General features: G+C 41.7%; 1 pseudogene; it reads left to right on the forward strand.

The window, feature by feature from the left end:
- Nucleotides 1-3,226: 3,226 nt before the first annotated feature.
- On the forward strand, nucleotides 3,227-5,402 carry LOC713507 (heat shock protein HSP 90-beta pseudogene; annotated as a pseudogene).
- Nucleotides 5,403-15,772: the final 10,370 nt, after the last annotated feature.

The raw sequence follows: 15,772 nt of genomic DNA on the forward strand, positions 1-15,772 counted from the left end.
CAGCCTCTCAAGTAGCTGGGACCATAGGAGCAAAACACCATGCCTGGCTAATTTTTGTATTTTTTGTAGAGACAGGGTTTCTCCATGTTGCCCAGGCTGGGCTTGAACTCCTGGCCTCAAGTGACCCGCCCACTTTGGCCTCCCAAAGTGCTGGGATTACCTTGTGGTCATTTTCTTAATTTGCAAACAAACGTATCCTTTTACTGGGATGAGACAAAAGCATCCCTTTCCTAAATATCAAGGATCAGCCATCAAAATCATCAATGGTCATGAGAACAAACGTACAGAAGGTCTTAAGCCAGATGTCGCCTAGACTACTGTCCTCCAAGAATTACAATTGCATTTAAATTTTGTGTTTTCATTTAGATTATAGTCTTTAAAACATAAATATATATTCTAGATTTGCACTACCACATGTGGATACTACCATTTTAAATTCATATTATTTAAAATTCTTAATAAATAAAGTTTAAATTCCAGTTCTATCCCATTGGCCACAATTCAAGGGCTCAATAGCCACATGTGGCTGGTGGCTGCTGCACCCCTCAGTGCACAAAGTCCTATCAGACAGGGCTGTTCTCAGTCATCTGGATTGTTTGGACAACACGTGTTACCATAAGATTTCAGACCTCCAATTAGGATTCGTGTTCACTGACAAATTAGAGCCCAATAATACCACTTTGACAAAGACCTGAAAGAGAACCAAGTATCTAATTAGCATAATACATTCCCTTCGGCAGCCATATTAAAAGGTGCCATAGTACCATATTTGTGGGAGAACAGGGGTGACACCAGGTGGGGGAAGGGACATGGTAACAGTATCTGCAACCACTGCAGTAGGAGCAGCAGCAGCAGCAAAGGTATCATCTGTGGCTTCTCAAGCCACCCGAGCCTGACAGCAAAATAGAGTCTACAGTAATAGTGAGAAAACAGGACTGTCAGGCTCTGTGGGAGCCCCTGCCTCCTAAATTCCTCTCAACCCCTTCTGAAAGTCTCCACGGAGTGTCTCCTGTGTGCCTGAAAACATACAGGCTGTTGTTTGGAAACCAAGTCCTCTTGGCTGTGGGACAGAGCCTGTCATGCTGTCTTCCCCTGCTGGACCCGCTCAGGTGACACCCTCTGCCACTTCCTGCTCCAGGCGATGGATCCCCTGGCTCACACTCAGGCCCCTGTGCCTAACCCCAGCCTGGAGAAGACAGATTGCTGCCTCCTAAGGTAGAAGAAATATCTACTATCTGTACGGCTTTGTCTCAGTAAGCAATATCTTTCAGGCATTTCAGCGACGCATAATTTTACTTTAGTTTTAATTGTTGTATCTTTCTCTTTTCAGACACCAGCGTAACAGCCCAGCAAGAAATAGGGCGAGAAGACTAAACAAGTGCTAAGTACCATGCTACACTCACCCGTCCACTCCACACCTAAAGACCTTGAAAAATAATGAGCATTTTCATTTTCTTTTCCATTGAGGGGCACTCCTTCAGGCTGAGTGGGGGAAAAATATAAATAGAAACAAACTAAGAATCTAAGATTCCCTCCATATAGAACTGTTAAATATACATTTATATAAGAAGGAAAGAAAACAAATTAGCTGTGGTTGTATCTTGGGTAGTGGGGTTCAATTTTTCGACAAGTATTTATTGAGTGCCTTCTAGGTGCCAAGTACAATTTAAGTTATTGAGGATATGGCAGTGAACATAACAGACCAACATGTCTAACTTTATGGAATTCAGTGGGGAGAGACAAACAGTAAAATACATAGTTAAGGTATCAGATTGTTCCATATACCATGGTTGAGGCAGGAGAATAGGGTCTGGAGGCAGGGAACCTAAGGCCGATTCACACTGACTTCCTAGAAATAAATTGAAAGGAAAACACCAACTTTTGATGCCTAAGTAACAAAAGGACCAGAGGCTACTCCCTTTGCAACTCCCTCCCTCCCCTTTTGCTGTGTGGCAGATGGAAAATTGAAAGTCCCTCTGATTGGTTGCTTTCCACAACCAGTCAGACTAATTGTGTGCCAAGTCTTCATTTGCATAGGCATATAACTTTGTAACTTCAATTTAGCCTCTAATTGGCAATTAGACATTTGCATGGGTATAAGTTTGTAACTTCACTTCAGCTTCTGACTGGTTGCTTTCTACAATCAATCAGACTGATCTCGGGCCACGACTTCATTTGCATGGGGTGTACATCAAGTGGCCAATGGACAACCTCTAGAGAATATTTGGACCTCAGAAGATCCTGTAACCAGGGTCCTTGAGCTGTCGATCAGCCCACTCCTACCCTGTGGAGTTTACTTTCATTTTCAATAAATCTCTGCTTTCATTGCTTCATTCTCTCCTTGCTTTCCTGTGTGTTTTGTCCAATTCTTTGTTCAAAACATCAAGAACTTGGACAACTTATAGTCAAGACACTCACCAATAACATGGAGAGACATGAAGCTGAGATGGAAGCTGGGGCCAGATGTGAAGATAGGGGAAAGGTGAGTACTATCGCAAACAACATTCAGCAAGGACCCTGCTGACAAGATAGCAATTGCACATGGGCCTGAAAAGGGGAGCATCCCGAGACCAGCGGAGATTGTAAAGTTCCTTCTTGGCCCTCTCTTCTCAAAATCCTCTAGAATCATTTCTGTTTTTCAAGTGTCACCACCTCCCACGATTTTGTTGAGCTTTGTTTTCAGGAATTTCCATTAACAAAATAGTATCCTGAGTTGTTTTGTTTGTTTTTGTAGCACTCCAAATATAGAATTACGTTCTAATATTGGGTACATTCTTTCACATGAAACAGTGACTGCCTAGAAATGCTGATAGGCTCTCTGTCCCCCAAATAGCTGCCTAATCAAAAGCAATATTTATGGCAGTTTATATTTTTCCAAAGCCCTCCTCAGGCTTCTGTCTGAAACATCTAATGTTTTACATTCTGTCTCACTCATAGACACATTTACTTATGTAAAATCTTATTAGGGGCAGTCAGCATCAGTCAGAAAAATATACTCCAGGTATTTCACATAAAAAGGGAAAGAGATGCTAACAAAATCCTTAGAAGAGACGAGGAGGAAAGAACTAGAGAAAGCTCCCTCCAGCTCTCAGATTCTCCCCAGCTCTTGGAGGACTCGGAAGTTGAAAAAGTCACAGAATGGCTCTCGAGTCACTCTGGCACAGCGTTTGTGCTGCCTGTGTGTTGGACAACCAGCCCACCTTACTCTCTAATATGTGCAAGCCTTTTCTTTTCAATATGCCTGAGGAAGTGCACCATGGAGAGAAGGAAGTGGAGACTTTTGCCTTTCAGGCAGAAATTGCCCAACTCATGTCTCTCATCATCAATACCTTCTATTCCAACAAGGAGATTTTCCTTCAGGAGTTGATCTCTAATGCTTCTGATGCCTTGGACAAGATTCACTATGAGAGCCTGACAGACCCTTCCAAGTTGGACAGTGGGAAAGAGCTGAAAATTGACATCATCGCCAACACTCAGGAACGTACCCTGACTTTGGTAGACACAGGCATTGGCATGACCAAAGCTGATCTCACAAATAATTTGGGAACCATTGCCAAGTCTCGTACCAAAGCATTCATGGAGGCTGTTTAGGCTGGTGCAGACATCTCCATGATTGGGCAATTTGGTGTTGGCTTTTATTCTGCTTACCTGGTAGCAGAGAAAGTGGTTGTGATCACAAAGCCCAATGATGATGGTATGCCTGGGAGTCTTCTGCTGGAGGTTCCTTCACTGTGCATGTTGACCATAGTGAACCCATTGGCAGGGGTACCAAAGTGACTCTCCACCTTAAAGAAGATCAGACAGAGCACTTAGAAGAGAGGCGGGTCAAAGAAGTAGTGAAGAAGCACTCTCAGTTGCTAGGCTGGGATACATCACCCTTTATCTGGAGAAGGAACGAGAGAAAGAAATTAGTGATTATAAGGCAGAGGAAGAGAAAGGTGAGAAAGAAGAGGAAAATAAAGATGATGAAGAAAAGCCCAAGATCAAAGATGTGGGTTCAGATGAGGAGGATGACAGTGGTAAGCGTAAGAAGAAGAAAACTAAGATCAAAGAGAAATACATTGATCAAGAAGAACTAAACAAGACCAAGCCTGTTTAGACCAGAAACCCTGAAGACATCACCCAAGAGGAGTATGGAGAATTCTACAAGAGCCTCACCAATGACTGAGAATACCACTTGGCAGTCAGGCACTTTTCTGTAGAAGGTCAGTTGGAATTCAGGGCATTGTTATTCATTCCTCACGGGGCTCCCTTTGATCTTTTTGAGAACAAGAAGAAAAAGAACAACATCAAACTCTATGTCCATCGTGTGTTCATCAGGAACAGCTGTGATGAGTTGATACCAGAGTGTCTCAACTTTATCCGTGGTGTGGTTGACTCTGAGAATTTGCCCCTGAACATCTCCCAAGAAATGCTCCAGCAGAACAAAATCTTGAAAGTCATTCACAGAAACATTGTTAAGAAGTGCCTTGAGCTCTTTGCTGAGCTGGTGGAAGGCAAGGACAATTACAAGAAATTCTATGAGAAATTCTCTAAAAATCTCAAGCTTAGGATCCACAAGGATTCCACTAACCTATGCCGCCTGTCTGAGCTGCTGTGCTATCACAGCTCCTGGTCTGGAGATGAGATGACTTCTTTGTCAAGTATGTTTCTCGCATGAAGAAGATACAGAAGTCCATCTATTACATCACTGGTGAGAGCAAAGAGCAGGTTGCCAACTCAGCTTTTGTGGAGGGAGTGTGGAAGCAGGGCTTCGAGGTGGTATATATGACTGAGCCCATTGATGGCTATGTGTGCAGCAACTCAAGGAGTTTGATGGGAAGAGCCTGGACTTAGTTACCAAGGAGGGTCTGGAACTACCTGAGGATGAAGAGAAGAAGAGAATGGAAGAGAGGAAGGCAAAGTTTGAGAACCTCTGCAAGCTCATGAAAGAAATCTTAGATAAGAAGATTGAGAAGGTGACAATCTCCAGTAGGCTTGTGTCTTCACCCTGCTGCATTGTGACCAGCACCTACAGCTGGACAGCCAATATGGAGCAGATCATGAAAGCCCAGGCACTTCGGGTCAACTCCACCATGAGCTATATGATGGCCAAAAAGCACCTGGAGATCAACCCTGACCACCCCATTGTGGAGACGCTGCAGCAAAAGGCTGAGGCAGACAAGAATGACAAGGCAGTCAAGGACCTGGTGGTGCTGCTGTTAGAAACTGCCTTGCTCTCTTCTGGCTTTTCCCTTGAGGATCCCCAGACCCACTCCAACCGCATCTACTGCATGATCAAGCTAGGTCTAGGTATCAATGAAGATTAAGTGGCAGCAGAGGAACACAGTGCTGTGGTTCCTGATGAGATCGCCCCTCTTGAGGGTGACAAGGATGTGTCTCACATGGAAGAAGTAGATTAGGAATTCATAGTTGGAAAATTCACCATTGCGTAGTGTCCCCACGGATCCCATGGCAGCCCCACTTGGTTCCTCCTGCTGATGTCTATTGTTTTTTTTTTTTTTCTCCTGTCCTTGTGTTGAAGGCAGGAAACAAGGGTGTCAAGTTCCCATTCCCTCCCTACTCTGACAGCAGAATTGGGTGTTATATATTCTGGGGTTTTTTGTTTATTTTGTTCATTTTGTTCTGAAATTAAAGTATGCAAAATAAAGAATATGCCATTTTTATACAAAAAGAAGTCTCAGAACAATCACTGATAGAACAACTGCCAGCAGCAAGAGACAGATCATTCAAGGTTAACACTTGCAGGCCACTGCAGAGGCTCACAAGCAAAGGCCAAAACCCATGCATCTGCCCACAACTGCCAGAGGAGCAATAATATTGATTTTGCTTCCACTCTTCTTCTTTTTTTGGACTATTTTGTAAAACTACTTTTAATTGAACATATTCATGGGGTACACAGTAATGTTTCCATATGTATAACGTACAGCAACCAAATCAGGGTCATTAGCACATTCATTGTCTCAAATCTTCCTTGCAGCTATTTGAAACTATATATTTTTGTTACTATAGTCATCCTACAGTGGTATAGAACACTAGGACTTATTCCTCCTATCTAGCTGTACATTGTATCCTTTCACAGATCTCTCCCCATCACCCTGAACCCATCTGATCTCATCTGCCCACTTTCTAACCACACCTTAGTGCCCATCATGGATTAAATCTAATCTGAAACCTTGCTGCAAGAAATTCTGGAAAATACCATTCGCAGGCTTCAGCCCCTGTGATTTAGGGAAGGGCATAGAGTCTATCCCAGATGAGTGGGAATGGTGCTGACATTGGTATTCGACTCTCCTTCACAGTCAATTGTACCATCCCAGCAATTTTCAATTGAAAATGTTGCATATAGAAAGTAAAGTTCCTTCCCTATTATCACAGTTCAGGGTAAGCCCAAAAGCCAAGTTTCCACCCATAGGTGAGAAATATAGCTTTTATCACCTAGGTATGCACAGGTCCCCTGAATGTTACAGTTGTCCTGAGGAAATAGCAGGTAGAATTCTCCCAGTTGTAGAATTCTATTCTCTGAAGGACTGGACAGCTGGTGAGCTATTGATACAACATTGCTCCCCTCAGACAAAGTGGTTGGCCAGCACTGGAACCAATACACCTGGCTTTCAGGATCTTTTCCCACTTTTCCTCTCTTCCTTGCTGCTCGATAATGCCAGCTCATCCCATTTGACCTCCAACACAGAATACCCTGGAGCTTAATTAATATCCTTCCCAATGGACCCTAATGTGCCATCAAAAAGATCCTCAATGGGGCATTAAAATAGACTCCCTAATTAAAAGCAATGGAAGCCTACTCTTTTTTCTTTGAAGGCCCCCTCTGCACAAATTATCATCTCATTTCTATTTTCCTGGTGAGAAGTTTTCTATCAGTCCTGGGAAATATTAGTCTCCACTTTAGAATGGCCTAAAATATTACTTATTTTAATTCTAAAAAGAAAGACAAAAAAAGTTGTGTGTTCATGTAATTCTGTAAAGATATTAAGCCATGGTGCATGTGCTGCTACTGAAGAATTCCCAGGCACTGAGATTGAGGCCAAGAACAAACAACTGTGGATTGGACATCTCTCTGGATTAGTACTCTCCTGAGTTCTGATTGATAAAATTCGTGACAGTCATTCAGGAACGCACATTCACAGAAGGGCAGCCGTGATCAAATCATATCATGTGCAAATTATATTTTACAGAAAACAGAATTGTCTTTATTTGTTCCAAGTAAATTGACAACTTTCCTATCAGTAGGCTATGCAGATGAAGTGAGCCCAAAGGCCAAACACATTTATATTGCAGAGGGAGTATTCAAAGCACACTGATGAAAAAATATGTTACTGTGTGAAAACCAAGTACTTTGCCTTCTTGAGTTAGGCCAGGAGAGTGTTTCATGCAATCTACTAGGAGATCTATAACATAGCCTTTGCTCCTAAGAAAACTTTTGTTGACCTTTCTGAAACAGTTCCCTTGAGAATCTGGGGAATGGTGGATCCCCAAAAAATCTGTTTGCTAGAGCTTCATCTGCTCCATGTACTTCCCAACGCCCTTCTCCTGGTGCCTTTAGAGAACTCTTCTCCAACTCTATGTTTCTGTAAGAATGTCAATATCAATGTTTAGGGGCAGGGTGCAAAGATGACTCAGGCTGATCAACCAGAATGGCTCAACACCCTAGGCCCAGTGAGTGGTGATGGCCATCTATATGACCCATGTAGGGACTGAGAGTCATTTTCTTACCACTAGGTGGTACTAAGCTGGGAGGTATGAATGTGTGGAGTCATCCTTGTGTCTTTTTTGTCCACAAAGTAAAAAGAACCCCAAATCAGAATGAAGTCAGGGGCAAGCTGAGTCGCAAGGCATACAAAAACAGAAACAGCGCAATTAGATTCAGCCACTCTGGAAGTTGTTAGGGAGTGGGGTATGAGCTCCAGGAAAATAAGCCAATAAAATACTTTTATGTTCAAGGTTTGTCTTATCCAGCCAGTCAAGAAAGTCCAGAATTCAACAGATCCCCTCCCTAAAGAAAATGCATGTAACTACCCATGCATAAAATAATTCATATAATTCCAAGAGCTTAATGCATACAATGTCAAAGCTAAAAACCCTTTTGTGTTGTTGTTGTTGTTGTTGAGATGGAGTTTCGCTCTTGTTGGCCAGGCTGGAGTGCAAATGGTGCAATCTGGACTCACTGCAACGTCCACCTCCCGGGTTCAAGTGAATCTCCTGCCTCAGCCTCCTGAGTAGCTGGGATTACAGGCGCCTGACACCACACCCGGGTCATTTTTTTTGTATTTTTAGTAGAGACGGGGTTGCACCACATTGGCCGGGCTGGTCTCAAACTCCTGACCTCAAGTGATCCGCCTGCCTCGGCCTCCCAAAGTGCTGGGATTACAGGCGAGAGCCACCGCACCCAGCAGGTTAAAGCCCTTCTAAGGACCTCAGGTTAAGAGCCCCTGCTCATTGAGTTTACTAGGTGGCCTTAGGGTTGATTTTACCATCGAAACCTTCTTCCTATGCTACAAGGTTCTTTTACATGTTAAAATGTTAGACCCTTGGAAGGTAAACAACACAGACCATTAACAGTCAGTAACAACCATTAACAAACAGTCCAAGGATAATAACTATGATTCAGAACAACCTGCATAGAGTTGTTTGGCCACAAGATGATGAAAAAGTGACATGTGGCTCTTATGATTTGAGTTCGAGCAAGTTATTTTTCCCATCTGAGAAATTTTCCTATTTATATAATAAAAAGTTTTGACAGATTTCTAAGGGTCCTTTCACTAATGGATCTGTTAAATTAACCACAAGTGCTTCTCCCATTTTCAACTGTAATACAATTTAAAGCCAAGTCAACAAATGAAATATTTTTTCCATGAGCACGGCACTTTTCCCATCCTCCATCTGTGAGTCCCAGTGTTATAAAGACCAGCTTTGGTTTCTTATTCACCCAAGGAGTTTGTTAGAATAGTATGCAGAGGAGCCTGGCAGAATAATAAATGGATCCCATTACCCTTTAGTGGCTGTTCTTTTATTTATTCCAGGAAGACTCCAATCTCAATTCAATCTTCTAGTTCAGCAATCTCCCTAGGAGCGTTTGGAAATGAATGTGTTAAGATGTATATGTCAACCTATTAAAAAGCAAAGCAAAGAATTTTAAGATGAAATGCCAGAATATGTTGGAATATTCTCATTGGAAAAATAAAATTTAGATTTTGCTATTTAAAACATGTAAGTACCTTTGTGCTAGATTCGTCTCAAGAGAAAAATTAGTGAATGAATAACTGTAGCTGAAATATAGTACTTTTATTGTCAAAATCATGGAGTAGGATCCCAGTCTGTATGCCCACCCTGAGATTTATTCATAGCTGGCAATGATGGAGGAAGAGTGTGGACTCAACAGGATGTCTTTTAATATGGGAGAAAATAAGAGTATCCTGGTAGGGGAACATTCACCCTAGGGACTGTGCACTCCTTTCTACAGCTTTGGCCAGACAGCAATGTGTTCACATCAGTAGGGTGGGTCTAAGTGCCACTCATGTTATCAGACAGCCCCTAGGTCCTGTACACAGGGCTCAGGCCTGATTTGTGGTAAGGCAGATGCTGTAAAAGAGCAATACAAGTCAAAAGAATAAGACAAGTTAAGGGCAAGGTGTCTTTGTCTTGAAGCCAAAGGCCTAGGCAACAGTTGGACATGATGTGTTTGTGACCAGTCTCTGCAGCTTTGATGCAGGCACTGGTGGTATTAGCAGCTGTTGTGAAAGCTTGGGTCGAAGACATGCTGCTTCAGAAATCAAGAGTGATTGAGGAACAAGCTGAAGGCAACAATTCCAATAGGACAGGTTCTAGAACATACAAGATGTATCTGCTTCTCAGTATTCTCAGAACGATTTGGAAAACTTGGAAGGGTACTTGAGAAAGTCTGGAGTTTTCCCCTGGTAAAGCAGAAAAAGCTGCTTTGCTTTTCATATTCCATGGCATTTTATGCAGAGAGTCACCCTGTTTTCCCTCAAAATGGTACAGCCTGGAGAGCTGAAGTACCAGTAAGGGAAACCAAGTAGAGATTAGCACAACAGTGGTCGGAAGATAATTAGAACATGGAAATCTTTGTTTGGGTTCTAGCATTTCAGGCCCGCTGTCCAAATTGACATTAAATATTCAAACTGAGACCAGCTGCTAGATTTCTAAATCTCCCCCCTCTCTGGATTCGCTACTTCTAAACAGATGCTATAGTTTGTACAGATGCCTTTTTACAGAAACACCTGGTGACTGTCAAGGTGTTGAAATGAGATTGCAGACACACATCGATGTAAATGATACTTTATACCCTTGGGCTTGAAATGAGGGAAGGGTGGGTAGGTCAGTTTGCTGGTTAATTAACACTCTCCAAGTCATGGTTATCATTGTTATGTGATCTGTAATTTGAGAATCTGTACTTTATACAACTCAACAACAACAACAAAAAACAAACAAACAAACAAAACAGCTGAAAAATAGGCAAAGAACAGAATGGACATTTCACCAGAGAAGACATACAAATGGCCAATAAGCAAAAGAAAAGATGTTCAGCATCACTAATCATTAGGTAAACACAAAACAAAACCACAATGAGATTATATCTCACAACAGATGAATAGATCAGCAACATACAGTATGTACATACAATAGAATATTGTTTGGCCATAAAAAGGAATGGAAGTCTGACATGTGTTGCAATGTGGAAGAACCTTGAAAACATTATGCTAAGTGAAATACACCAGACCCAAAAGGACGAATCTTATAAAATTCTACTTACTTTGAGGTACCTAGAGGAGTCAAATTCATAGAGACACAAAGGATGTTGCCGAATGGTGGTTGTCAGAAGCTGAAGGGAAGGCAATGGAAACCTAGTGTATAATGGGGACAGAGTTTCAGTTTGGGAAAATGGAAAAGTTCTGCAGATAAATGGTGGTGATGGTTGAACAACAGTGGATGTGAATATACTTAATGCCACTGAACTGCATAATTAAAAATGGTTAAAATAGTAAATTTTATGTTATATATATACCAAAATGTTTAAAATGTACTTCTCTTCCTTTTGACATGTCTTTGAACAATGATCATGCATGTTGGTTGAGTCTTTGACTTTTGCTGGCCCTACGCCATTTGTTGAGATGGATGCCCTGTCACCAAGATGTGGCTTAAATCACACTGATGAATAAAGTTTACACTTCGAAGGCTCTCATTTGCAGATGTGACTAAGTGGATTCACATGATCCTGTGCAACCTAGGCTACCACCAAGTGGCAGAGAACAGGAAGAGACAAAGAAAAATTAGACAACAATGTCAAAATGTTAAGCCCCTGCTGTCCTGAGTGGCTGGAGGCACCATTAGAGGCTTGGAGCCTACTCCAAGAGCCAGGTATTTTGTCAACAAACTTCTTATCCTGTTCAGTTCTCTCTCATAGATGCTGGCTTCATATATGCAGCACATGTGGTTTACAAGAAAGAGAAGCAACAGCAAAAACTCCTCACATCACTCCATATGTTTATGAAGCTCTTGTTTAGAGAGGCTCGAAAGGGAAGGAAGTCTATAATATGTCTTCCTTGAAAATTCTTTCCAGGCCTCCTCCAACCTTAGCACTATGTAGAGATGCCAAGCATGTAACCGAAACACCTCCTGTTTTCAATACATAAACTTATGTTTCTGGAGGTGAAGCAAAGCTTTTATGGGTAGTAAATTCTAAGATGTCTCACCTTTTTATAAAAGGAATATTCAATGGCATAGTCGATATTGTCCACACTTCTATGGAATACAAAAAATTTTATCTGGTTCTTTTCCAATATCCACTGCTTTCCTATTGGAGACATACCTTAGTGACACCACCAGACCATTTTCTTTTAGATTCTATCCTCTTTACAGTGGCCAAGTTGGAAATCAAAAGATCTTTCAATAATAATAATGTATCATATTTCCTGTCATGTAGAAACAACATGCCATACTTCCTATCATATTGAAAAATTCAGGTACCATAGCAAAGTCAGTGAGGAGCTATTTTATCAGCCTGAACCATAAAGTTCTTCCTCCCTGTAGGTAACTCTACTATTTAAGTCAACATGCCTGACCATCAGATGTCTGTGGCTGCCTAATCCTTTACCCAATGCCCTCTCCCATTACAATGTCTAACAATTGAAAAACAGGCAGAAGAGTTATGTAGTATAAGTTTTCCAACATGAGTAATTGTGGATTGATGAGGAAAACTGGTCAAAATGCAGCATTTGATTCCCTGTTCCATGATTTGAAGGGATAGTGAACAACATCCTACCACAGTGTGTCAGACACAAAAGTGAACGTAGAAACCCATCTCCTTGGTCTACTACAAGCCAAAAGACAGGCTGTGAAACTTGCAGGCCCACAGAGGCAGAAGAGAGGAGAAAGGAGGGGAAGGAAAGGGAAGAGAGGTAAGAGGTGGAGGGGAAGAAAGGAAGCATGTGTGAGCAATGACCTTTGGTATAGTCAACCCAACAATTATTACTTTGGGATAATAGTCTATTTTTAAAACATAATTTCACTAAGTCCAGCAGCAGGCTGTGAGGTGTAGACCCATTTGGCTATGTATTATTTCCTACTGTGGCAGCCAATATTGGTTGGGTGACCCAAATGTTATTTCCAGCCCTAAATGTCTTACGTGTATTTTCAAAATTGCTCTAAAAGCTAAGACTTGATCTCCCAGCCTGCCATGCAACTAGGGGTGGCCTTGTGACAGCACACCTCCAGACAGTGAGATATGGAAAATAGTCCCTGGGGAGAGTGTCTGTGGTAGGCAAAATAATGACTCGCAATGTTATTCACATTCTAATCCCTAGAACGTGTGAATATGTTACCTTCCTTGGCAAAAGGGACTTTGCAGCTGGAATTAAGGTAAGGATCTTTCAACGGTGAGTGATATGGTTTGGATGTTTTGTTTCCTTCAAATCTTATCTTGAAATGCAACCTCCAATGTTGGAGGTGGGGCCCAGAAGGAGGTGTCTGGGTCATGGGAATGGATCCCTCATGAATAGCTTGGTGCTGTCCTTGCAGTAATGAGTGAGTTTTCTATGAGTTCACATGGGATCTGGTTGTTTAAAAGAGTCTGGCACCTCCTCCCTTTCTCTCTTGCACCCTCTGTCACCATGTGACACAGTAGCACCCCCTTTGCCTTCTGCCATGATTGGAAACTTCCTGAGGCCTCACCAGAAGCCAAGTAGATGCTGGTGCCATACTTGTACATCCTGCAGAACCATGAGCCAAATAAACCTCTTTTCTTTATAAATTACCCAGCCTCAGGGAATCCTTTTTAGCAATGCAAATGGACTAATACAGGGGGATTCTCCTGGATTATCCAGGTGGGTCCAGTGTAATCACAGTGCTCTTCATGTGGAAAAGGGAGGCAGAAGAGTCAGAGGAAGAGAAGTGACAACAAAAGCAGAGTCAGAGTGCTGTGATATGAGAAAGACTCAACCATCCATTGATGGCTTTCAAGACAAAAAAGTCCCACAAGCCAACAAATGAGGGTGGCTTCTAGAGCTGGGAAAGGCAAGGAACTAGATTCTCCCCTAAGGCCTCCAGAAGCAGGCCAGCCCTCCTAACAAAGGACCTCCTGCATCCAGAACAATAAGTTAACAAATGTGCAGTTTTTAGCCACTGTTGTTTTGCGTTAAGTTTTATGATAATTCATTACAGCAGCAATAGGAAATGAATACAATGTCTTTTACCAAATAAACACACTTCGCGCTTTTCCTTCTCCCTTGTTGCTCCATGGCATGCAGACATGGAGTGGATGGAAGCCACCTCGCAATCTTGAAGCCATTTGAACGAGGATGAAGCCTTTGTGCTTGGGACATCAGAGCAGAAAAAAAAGAGTCTTGGTTCCTGATGAGCCACCAGCCCTCAGATGCTCATCCTTGAACTTCCTGTTACACAAAACAAAGGAAATGTGTTGTGTTTAAGTCACTATAGTAGGATTTTATGTAGTGGTGTGTCAGAGCTGACTCTCATCAACTTGTGAAAGGTAATTGTTAAATTTTTCAGAACTTTATAGTCAATTGTTAAACACAGACATTATTAAAAATTAAGTTGTGGAATCTTACAATTAAATTATATTTAAAATGAGGGTTGTAAATACTCAAAACTCATTGCTTCCTAAATGTTTCACAAAATGTACTATTATCTATAACTGTGCTCTAGTCTGTTATCTCTGCTCTTGGGTTTATGCACATCTATTGTGTATGAATGGTGGAGATATCATATGTCTTCATTGCTATACACCATATACTAGATACTATGTATCTTCCCAACTCTGCATTCAGTGACACCACATTGATAGCTTGAAATCAGCCTTGGTGGGAGTATTTACTTTACAGAAATCAGTGAACACTACAAATCAGAGCTTTATTTTTCCCCCAGAGAGTCCATTATTAAACATTTACTGGCCTACCACTGGCTTATTGTTTCTGCAGCCAACTACATTCCTAACTGATGCATCCATAATGGTTTTTAAAGTCTTACTAAACGTGCTTCTTATAGTAACATAGCCACAGTTTGTTAATGCAAATAATATTTACACAAAGTTGGATTCTCCTAGTTTCTCTTTTAAATAAACATTTAGGTACCAGGCACAGGGCAAGGCAGCCTCTTTCTTATTCTGCCTCACATAATCCTTGATATTTTCCTGAAAGGTAAATATTATAACCACATTTCACAGATGAGGAAACCAGTACTGAGTCATTCAGGGGTATGCTAATGATCTGCGGCCAGTTAGGGGCCAAGAGAGGATTTGAACTTGCTTTTGACTGATTCAGAAATCTGTGCTCATTCTCTAGGGGAAAGAAAAAAAATGTGTTTTAAACATGGTAGGGGCTAAATAAATGTTTGCTGAGTCATTTAAACAAAAGATAACTCTTCCAGAGTGTTGAGGAACCCAAAATGCTCGGCTCATGTGCAAGGCGGGGTCCTCACCATATGTGCAAAAGACATTGGCACCAGGCTGCTTTTCCTGAACATCAAAGAGATCCCTGAAACGCTTATGGTTAGAAGATTGAGTTTCATAAAAGTATTAAATTTATGTTTTTTGAACAGCATCACTGGGGGAGGCACCGTGGTTACAACTCTCTCATCTTGAAAGAGACAGAGAGTAATTTCCTCCTTTGCTGGTTGTCAGCCTGGCTCCCAATCATTCCCCCTAGAGTTGGCGGAATTTCAATGACTCTAAAATTAATCTGTTGGTCAGAGACTCTGTCCAGTGCTTGAAATTCTGGGAGCTTTGCTGTGGTCTCAAAGTCAGTGACTGGGATGAGAGGTCGAGAGGTCAAAGGTGAAGTAGCAATTCTCTGTCCATTTGGGAAATCTCTGACAATCCTGCAGACATGTTTCTCCCCTGGTTTTATGATGAGAAACCCACCAAATTATTCTGAACAAGAGTGTTGAGTAACTAACATAGAATTGCTAGGCACACACATAGGATTTTAAAATGAATTTATTCAACATTTATTTGAATTCCTAAAGAAGACAGACACATAAACAGATACACAACATGATGTATGTAGTTACAAAGAGATGTACAGGCTACTAGGACCACACAGAACCTGGAGCTGACTAAGCCCAGGGAGGTGAGAAAGGAGAGATCAGGAAAAGCTTTCTGCAGAAGATGCCAGAGGTTGGGCTTATAGAAAAAAAAAAATGGAGCTGGATGGTGAGAAAGTAGAAAAGGTGATTATAGAAAAAGAGGAAATGCATCTAGTAAGCAATAAACTGGTTAAAC

This window comes from Macaca mulatta, chromosome 5 (assembly GCF_049350105.2).
Source record: "Macaca mulatta isolate MMU2019108-1 chromosome 5, T2T-MMU8v2.0, whole genome shotgun sequence".
Taxonomy (NCBI): domain Eukaryota; kingdom Metazoa; phylum Chordata; class Mammalia; order Primates; family Cercopithecidae; genus Macaca; species Macaca mulatta.